Source organism: Ailuropoda melanoleuca, chromosome 7, assembly GCF_002007445.2.
Source record: "Ailuropoda melanoleuca isolate Jingjing chromosome 7, ASM200744v2, whole genome shotgun sequence".
Lineage (NCBI taxonomy): Eukaryota > Metazoa > Chordata > Mammalia > Carnivora > Ursidae > Ailuropoda > Ailuropoda melanoleuca.
The window spans coordinates 71524238-71534109 of NC_048224.1; the positions used below are offsets into that span (position 1 = coordinate 71524238).

At 42.4% G+C, this 9872-nt stretch overlaps 1 long non-coding RNA gene across 1 annotated transcript; it reads left to right on the plus strand.

Moving 5' to 3' along the window:
* Nucleotides 1-4042: 4042 nt before the first annotated feature.
* Nucleotides 4043-8586, plus strand: LOC109488930. The gene is made up of 4 exons (XR_002141813.2): nucleotides 4043-4147; nucleotides 5004-5116; nucleotides 6648-6768; nucleotides 8321-8586. It is a non-coding gene; the product is annotated as an uncharacterized LOC109488930 (long non-coding RNA).
* The last annotated feature ends 1286 nt before the right edge of the window (nucleotides 8587-9872 follow it).

A 9872-nucleotide genomic window follows, 5' to 3' on the forward strand; every position in this document is an offset into this window, starting at 1 on the left:
TTCTCCCAGAACAAACCACTACAGAACTTTATTTCCTCTGGCCCTGCACTGGCCTTACTTGATCTTCCAATGGTAAGGACACCTCCGAAGGAAGAGGAAGTACCAACTATGCTTGTTACCCTTGGGGGACAGAGATGAAAGAAGAGTACATTTTTGTTCCTTGGGAGTATAGGAAGCCCCACCCTAATGACAGTGACTTAGGAACTGTCCTTGAGGATCACATTTGTCCTTGAATGGAACTCTTCCCTGGGGCAGAGTTTCTACAGAAGAGAATGTGGGGATGCTTGGTAGGGATGGTGGCAGGAAGACTGCAACATTGAGGAGCACTGGGCTGTTTCCAAGAAGGATTGCAAGGACCTTGTTGACTTTTTTCAATAGCAGTGGGTGTCTAGGAAATTAGTCACAATAAAATAAAGCCAATATGGCCAAAACTTTGAGTTTTAAATATGTCCTTATAGTTTACCTAATTAAAATGCCTACTAGCCTTCAGCTTAATATGCTTTTTCCCTAACTAGTCAACTTGGCATCTTGCTTAGTAGAGAGTAGCCCTTGTCGTCACCTGTAGTGGATGAGCACCTTCAGCGTGCAGTGCCTTTGCTTTGTACTGAAGACTTGATGGCGATCAGCCCACGTCCTCAGCAAACTGAAGGGGGCACAGCTCTTAGAACCCAGCGTGGTAAGGTTCACAGCCTGGGCAGCAGGGTTGTGAATTTGCCTTTACTCTCTTGTGAGAGTCACAAGGCAATCCATCAGCCTCTGTGTCTGGAGTCAAATGGATCTGGGTGTAAATCTTTGCATCTGTAATATCCCTTGGGCAAATTACTATACCTAACCTCTCTGAAATCGTAGCTGTGAAACGTGGATAAGAAATCCTACTGCATTGTGGTATTGTGGGGACTAGTTAATTCAATCATAGAGCATAAGCAAGGTGCCTGTCACAGAAAAGGAGCATGATGGACAGCAGTTATGATTGTTATTGCTTTGATTACTTGATCTCTTGGTCACCCACAATGCCTCCAATCAGCTTCATTCTCCTCCTAATCCTCTCCCAGTAAGAGAACCTGAAACTCTACTTATCCTCAGATTTCACGGTGTGCTATTCATACTGCTTAACTGCTTAGAAAATCAACCATCCCGATTTCAAAACGTTAGATAGATCTGTGTTAATGTCTCTGCAGATAATTCAAGATCAGAGAATCAGATTTTAGCAGGAAGGTTAAAATGCCTCCTCTGGGGCGCGTGGGTGGCTCAGTCGTTAAGCATCCGCCTTTGGCTCAGGGCGTGGTCCCGGCATTGTGGGATGGAGCCCCACATCAGGCTCCTCTGCTGGGAGCCTGTTTCTTCCTCTCCCACTCCCCCTGCTTGTGTTCCCTCTCTCGCTGGCTGTCTCTCTCGCTGTCAAATAAATAAATAAAATCTTAAAAAAAAAATGCCTCCTCTCTGTTGTGAGAAATTCTTAAAAATATTCTGAATACCACAGATTTTAACTTTGTCATTGTCTTGGAAAGATTATTTTCTTTACCTTTACTTCTGTTACATTGTTCTTAAAGCCCTTTACCTGCTGTTATTTTATCATGCATTATGTTTCTGCTTAATAGATTGTTATAGTGATATTGTACATTTTCTAAAGGAGTGATCTAATACTATGCACTAAATGGACTAGTCAGCCAGCTGTGTTTGTTCGGCACTGGAAGTTTCCCCCAGTCTAGTCATTTACCCATTAATCCAACAAATATTTGTGGAATTCTTCCCATGGAAAGTCATTACGTAAAAGTGTTACAGTTGATTCAAAGATCATGATCAATAGAAAAAAATTTGCCTACCTGCTGGAGTGAGGGATGGTGAGGCGGAAGTGGAAGGCTACAGGGTGTAGGTGAGGCCAGGCCTGGGGGCCAGAGAGAGCTATGTTCAAATCTTAGCTCTCTCACTGTAACTGGGTGACTTCAGGAAGTAGCTTAAGCTCTCTGAGCCTTAGCTTTCCTCTTCAGAATGTGGATCTACCATCATTCACTCAACATGCATGTCCACTTTGTGCTAGGTATGTCTCCAGGTCATTTACTTACGCTCTCTTGTGGAATTCTTACCACAGTGCTATAAGGCATCTGGCAAGTAGGTCCTCAACAAATGCTATTTAATCTTCTCCTGTCCTTCTAATTCATATATTCATTTAATAAACTTTGAGCCAAGCCCTGTGCTAGGAAGCACTTTTTAAAGAAAAAAGAGATAATGACCACACCTAAAGCTTCACAGTCTAGTTGAGGACACAATTCATAAGCTGGTAATTATCCAGTGCAATCACTGTAATGACAGCACTGTGCATAGAACATTACTGGAAATGGAAGGGGGACACCTAGTCCAACTTGGGCCAAGGGTGCAGAATGGGGGGATAAAGTAGATACACCTGAGCTGAGGTGAGGAGGATGGGGGAGGGGTACTCCATTTCTCTGCCAGAGGATGCAGATACACAGGAGGTGAATGATAACCTATAAGGACAAGCAGGTTAGTGCTTCTGAAGTGCAAGGGTCGGAGGAAGGAACGAGCAACAATTATGTAAAAAATGTGAGCACAACGGTGTGGCAGGTACTAAAGACGTGTTTCCAGATGGTCTCCGCGTACTAAAAGGTAAGTAAGGGGTCCAAGAACTGTTGCCTTTTTGTAATAGCAACGGCTCTCTAGAAAATTAATCATGATAAAATAAAATCAATATGGCCAAACCTTTGTGTTTTTAAATATGTCTTTATGAATTGCATAATGAAAATGACTATCAGCTTGCACGTTTTTTCAATTCTGCACTCTCCTCATTCAGAGAAATTTGGATGAGGCTAATTCACATGGCTGGGGCAGAGTCTGGGCTGGTTCACATAGCTGGTGAAACCTGTAATAATATCAAAATGGTGCTTTGTGCCCTGACTGCTTTTGGAGGCAGGTGACTGCTCCCCTGATTTGGGCCATTCACTATGCAACTGCCCCAAACCCAGTAGCCACCCCAAATAGGACCAGTGAGAGGATTCGACTGGCTCAGTAGACTCAGCACTGCCACAGCGAGGGGGAGGGGGTGGGGGGAAATCATGAGAAAGAAATCTCTGTCAAAGCACCTGTGGGCTAAGAGTAACCCAAATACATCCGTGACTAGAGGCGTCAAAGTGTGAATAAATTGTAGAAATGAAAATGCTTCTGTAGAATAGGAATCCTAGAAAGGTGAATTTATTCTCTTTGCCACCCAGGGGAGCCAGAGACTCATGAAAATCTTACACGAAGCTGCCAAAGTTAAGAGCCAGGGCATAGAAAAGCAGTATTTTAGTTTGAGCTTTTGCAGTTGCAGGCAACAAAACAACCAATCCACCACCCAACAAAATAAAACTAAAAACGGGAATTTGTTGATGCCCCCAACTTGGAAGTTTTGGGGTGCATCTGGTTTAGGCTCAGCCATATCCAGGGGCTCCACTGAGCTTATCAGGACTTGTTCTTTCTCTATCCAGCTCTCAGCAAAGCTCTGCTCTTTCCTTCTGTCTTGGGGAGGAAGTCAGGCCCTGCAGCTCCAGGTGGACACGGTACTTACAGCTCAGAAGAGGAGAGCAAGTGGGTGTCACACGTGCTTTCCAGATAAGCTCCCAAGGCCCCTCGGAGATAGGTACCTTCTATTTCATCCTCATTTTACAAATGAGAGTACAGCCCTGCTGGATTAAGTGATTTCCCGAAGGACAGCTGTTAAGTGGCGGAGCCAGGTGTTACATACGGCAGGGAGGTGGGGGAAAGGCATTGGCTGTCAGGCTTGGGTGAGAGAGGTAGCGGGTGTAGATGCAGGCAGTGAGAGGAAACAGAGCAGAGTGCTTCTAAGTAATTCCTTCCCTTTGCTTCAAGCCTAAACCACAAAATCCCTCACAGGCGAGTCTCAGAGAAGGAAACAATGTTCATCACATTAAAGACACAGGTTACTCTTTGTCTGGGTGCTGGGCAACCCTGTGGGGATGGAATGGGGTGTGGCTTCCGGAGTGTAGGCGGGGACTGTACTCCCCTCTGATCTCACACAGAGCAGATCTTAGTAACCCTCCCCTGGGGAAGGGGCATGGAGGGTAGGGAGCAGCTCTCAGATGGTGAGGCTGAGTTCCAAGAGGCTCTTCTACCACCTGGGGCCTTCGGCCTCCAGGTACGCCACTTCCTTGTTAATTGAGACCAAGCTGCTAAATCTTACCAGAAAGGCTCCCTTGAGTCTGGTAGGGGTGAGAAGGGCCCAGGGAAGCGAATCTTGGAGCCAGTGAGGGCAGGAGAGGAAGCTGACTGGAAGAAGTGGGAATTAACTGCATTTGGAGGAACCGTTAACTATGAACTGAGGTCTCTAGCAAGCAAGGGTTTGCGGCTAGAAAAGTTGGCATTCCAGTTTCTCCTTGAATTAAGGGCAATGTTCTGGAGTGTACTAGGTAGTTGGAAATGAGGTAATGCCCTGAGCACATATGAGCTGCAGACAGATGAAAGCTGAAGCTGGAGGAAGCCAGGCCTTGCCCTTGAAAATTTAATCAATCTGTAACTTGACTCTAGTTATTGTAGGATCATAGCCCAAGCCCTACAGTAATTGGTTTTATACTATTCGGATTTCTTAGCTTTCTGTTCATTTTACCTAAGAATTTTAAAGCACTGCATTCTGTTTTAGTTGTGTTTAAAGGAAAAGAAAAGAAAAAAAGAAAAAGGACACACACACAAAAGAGGTTTTTGTGAGCTATGTTAGGGCTGATAATATTTGGATGGCACCTAGCATTCCCAGGGCCTGTCCTGTCCTTGAGTTTCTACAGAGAACAAAGTCAGAAAGGGGACCCCATTACTGAGAGGCTTTTGCAAACCCCAGTGTACAAATCTCTTGGTGGTGAAGGAGATCCTTTTACTTAGGTTAGTGGCAAACCTGAGGGTCATCCTCCTGGGCTTTCTCCCCCTGGATCCACACACATTTATTACTCTGATATTCATTCATTCAACAAACATTCATTAAGTGTCTACTACATGCCGGGCAGTGTTCTAGGTACCTGGTCTTCAGCAGTAAACAACATACAAACAGCCTTGCCCTCGTGGAGCTTACGTTCTAACAGAGGGAGACAGAAAAAAGAAGAAAAACTGATGGCTTATGGTAAGTACTGAGGAAAACTAAAACAGAATAAGGGGGGAACAGGTGACTCAGGGGATTGTGTGTGCATGCATGCGTGTACGTGCACACACTTTTACTTTAAATAGGGTGGTAACAAAAGATTAGAGGCCTGAAGGAAGCGAGGGAGTGGCATACCAGTATCTGGGGAAAGGGATTCTGAGCAGAGGGAAAAACACACGCAAAGGCCGTGGGGTAAAAGCATGGTTGGCATGTTTACCAAGGAGGCCACTGTGCCCTGAATGGAGTGGCAAAGGCAAAAGTAGTAGGAGAGGGGTTCAGAGAGGTAGCTGGCTTCATCTACGATCACATAAGACCTTACAGGCCACAATAAGATCTATTACTTGCCTCTGAGTAAAATGTAAAAGCCTCTGGAGCGTTTTGAATAGAGGAGAAACGTGATATTCATGATTCCTAAAGGATGACTCTAGGTGTTGCATGAAGTCTAGAGCAGCGTTGTCTGATACAAGTATAACGTGAGCCACAAAAATGAGTCATACATAATTTAAAAAATTTTCAGGCAGCAAATAGAAATAGCTTTTTTGCTTTAAAAAAGCAAAAAGAAACAGGTGAAAATAATTTTAGTATATTTAACTTAACCTAATGTCTGAATTATTAATATAACATATAATCAATATAAAAATTATTATTAAGATAATATATATACATCTTTTATAAAATATTAAATCTTTGAAATCTGGTGTATATTTCACCCTTATAGCACCTCTGAATTCAGCAATCCCATTTCAAAGGCTTACTAGCCCTACGTGGCTTGTGGTTACCATAATGTGTAACACGGGTCTATACCATAGAAGGCGAGGGTGGAAACAGGGTCACCATTTGGGACATTCTTGCAACAGTGCAGATCGGAGATAATGGTGAGGAAAGATGACACTAAGAGCAAGGATGCAGCCAGGATGAGCAACCTGAGAAACAATAGCTTCTTCTTAAGGCATAAGCTAGAACTTGCAGAATCTTGCACCCCTACCCCTTATAGGGAGAAGGAAGAACAACATTGGGAACAACTCCAAGATGTAATGGAAGAGAAGAATCCAGAAGTAGACTGTCTGCTCTGGCTTAGCAATGTAATCCCTTCCACATCACACTCTATCACCCAGCAAAGCTCCACCTCCTCTTGATTCCCAAATTATTATGTAGACCTTGAACATGCTTTTTAGCACTCTTCTATATGGTATGCCCTGGGTTGGGGAGCAGGGCGAGGCCCTATTTTCCCCTTGAGGCCAAATTACCTCATTTGTGTTCTTGGCTTGTTAATCCCAGTGTATTTAATGATTGGGTTGAGTCAACCATACTTCTGTTGCTTTCCAGAGAGGTTAGGGGAGAATCCTGGGTGCCCTTTCTAGCTCCGCATTATGACTTTCATGGGTCTTAGCCCCTTCCCTCATGATAAAACAAAAAAAATTTTACTAAAGCATTGGTAAAAAGATGAATATTAATATACATGAAAACACTTTCTTCAACATAAAAGATCTTTTTTTCCTTCTGATTTTCAAAGAACTTCGTGAAAGAAGTAGGGGGCCCCAGACACTATGCCTCTGTGCCTAATGGAGATGTTTACTCTGGCCCCTTCACAGAATTACCCTATCTTCTCTGCACATCCCCCCAAAGTCTGTAAGGTGAGTATTTGAGCCCGTCAGGCCTTTATGAGGTGGTTTCCATCATCTCTACGCTGAATCAAGAAGAGATATTGTTACACCCAGGGTCATACTCTATAAGAGGCTGGGAAGTCATCCAGAGTTTATTTGCATGGCTAATTCAGTTTGTCTGGCAGGTTTATATGGTGAGCTCAGACAGGAACCCAGCCCAGATTATAAAGGGCTAGTAAATAAAATAACTCAAAATTTGCATCAACATATGAAACTTTAACCTTTTTATTTTTTCCCCAAGAGAAGTTCAAGTTGAAGAGACATACAAAAGATGTACTTTTTTTTTTCATTGTCCCCTATTCTTTGTAATCTGGCCAGAGCAGTCATAGGTGGCGGGTAGATTCTGGATTCTTCTCTCATTGCTCGGCCTAGGCCACCTTCAGTACCTTCTGTGGGTGGTTCAACTGTGGTTTGGTTTTCCTCTTTCCAAGAACTTTGTGGGATAGTACTTTCCCTTTAAATCTGGGCATGGCCATGTGATCTACTTTGGTCAACAGAATAGGAGTAGAAGTGTCTTGTGTTGCCCCTTGGTGAAAGTCTTTAAGACAGAATGTGCAAATTCTTATTTTCTCTTTCCCTGCCATGGGTCCACCATGTTGCAGATGAAGGGATGAAGGCCCCTGTCTCTGAGTGAAGACATCATAGATCAGAGCCCCTTGAGAAGGACTTGTATTGTGAGCAAAAAAAGCCTATTTTTTTTTTTTAGAGTATTTGATAATAAAGCATCCCTGGGGCTGGAATATGTTCTTAGTTGTATTTCTCCATTTCCAGACTTACTTTTCTAAAGTTCCCCAGGTCAACATAAAACATAAGAATGTAACAGCATGCATTAGATTGTCATACAGTTTATCATATTCGCTGACCTACTTATGGCAACTTCTCCTAGAAAGAACAGACAGATCCCCTGACTCATATATGTCTGTGCAACTTCTTTTCCCCAATGAAATGTGAGCAAAAGTGATGTATTGTTTGCTGTATCTTTCCCCTCCTACTACAGCAACCGCTAATGTCCCAAGTAGAAGTTGTTCTGTCGTCTTAGGTCCTAGAGTCAAAATGACACAGAGCAGACGTACAGCTGACCCTTGATAGACGCATAATGTGAGAGAAATAAATCTTTATCACGTAAGCCTCTGAGAGTTTAGGGGTCATTTCTTACAGCAGCATAACGTGGTCTAACCTGACAGATGCATAACCTCAAACCCCTGAAATTTAGAAAACACCAGCAAATTTTGGAACTGAATATTACCATTATTGGAGAAGAGAAATTTTCAGACCTTATCCTATTAAGCCTCCTTCCCCAGAGTGGATAGAATACTTTAACCCATATTTATCCTTATACTCAACTCTACTCTATTAGTACTCCTACATTAGTACTCTATTAGTACTCCTACAGAAAGAGGACTTGCTGATCTGGTGGAGTAGGACTTCAAGGCATTCCCTGGTCTACGCTTTGCTAGTGAGCTGGTCTTAAAGGTCAGGACTGACAAAATGCACTTCCTTTTTTTACATTCTGCCTCCACAGAACTATGCTGCTGGGGGAGTATGTCAATCCCGCCCATTTGATTGCTTGGGCAAGTGGACTCACTCTGCAGTACAGACCCAGCCATCTAATATTTGGAAGGGAAGCCTCCAGCCTCAGCGTTATTCAGCCATATTCACCATGGGTACAGCCTCAGCCCTATGCATCCAGTTTAACGATAGCCCGGCAATGGGGTCATTGTTCAGCAGTACTTTGACTACTGTTCCTCAGGTGGGACAGTCAGGAATAAACCTCTAGAGGAAAGGAGGAATGAGTGGTCTATTACCCCAAATACCAACTCCAACGCTGAACAACTCCTTTCACTCCTTTAAACTTGCTATCAATTTCTTATTTGTAGGATTTCCCAAATAAAAGCAGTATTACCAGCAGTTCACCCTGTATTATTGTTTCCAAATAGCCTTCAGTAGAAATTTAACATTGTCTTGAGGGAGAAGTAAACAGAAATAAAAAAAAAATAAGTGCTCAGTAAAGACTCTGTACAGACCTATTTCAGATGAGCTTTTTTTTCTTTTAATTGGAGTATTTGGAGGGGGGAAGGGTTATTGGAAGGATGCTGGGAAATGAAGCTATAGAACATCACGTGAGTCAACACGCACTTATGGAGCCACCTTCCCATCAGGCAGGTGCATGCTGGCTTTCCTCATAGAACTCACTTAAATATTAACACATTAATATGTTGCCTATGTAGCTCGGCCACCAGCATATAATTAAAACAAGTAGGATGAACATTGGAGAGTACCACAACATAATAGTATTTTTTAAAGATTCTATTTTTAAACAAGTATTTCACAGTCAGATAATTTTCATAAGAAAAAGCACTGAGCCTTGAATGCCCAAAATGAATAGAATTTTCAGAAATGGGAATTGTGACTATTTAAAGTACATTCCTATTGGTTTTTTTTCTTTGATTCAAGTCTTGCATGAATAACTGGGCTTTTGGCTTGTTTGGGAAGACTTTCACATTTGCAAATTAATGACTCAGTCTTAGCTGTGATGGTAATGTCCAAATACTTCAATTCAAAAACAAACCCAGATTCTGAAATTTTTAATAGCTCCAGATACAGGATTGGATTGTCATTTATTTGCGCTCTAAAGCATAAATCCAGGACTGACAGAAAGAAAACCTAACTGAGCACAAGATCGGGGCAGTTTAAATGAAAGAGAGTGATTCACTTGATTTTAAACTGCAGTTGTTCACATGACCCAGTCAATATACCAATTTCTTCAATCTGTCATCACTGAGAAATTATGGGAACTTGAAACTATTAAAAAATGATTTCTTGTAATGTTATTAGGCTAATTCAACAGATATGTATAAGCACCTCTTTTATGTGTAGATACAAAGGCAAATTCAATAGGATGTTGAAACAGAATTATAATAGGATGCAATTGATGCTATGAATGTGATAGAATTATGTACAAAGGAAAAAAAGAATAATGTACAAAGGATGTGACTGGGCTGGACTGGTGGTAGGGATAGGGGACAAGGAAAAATACTAGAATTTGTTTTGTATTTTTTATCTCACATTTTAAA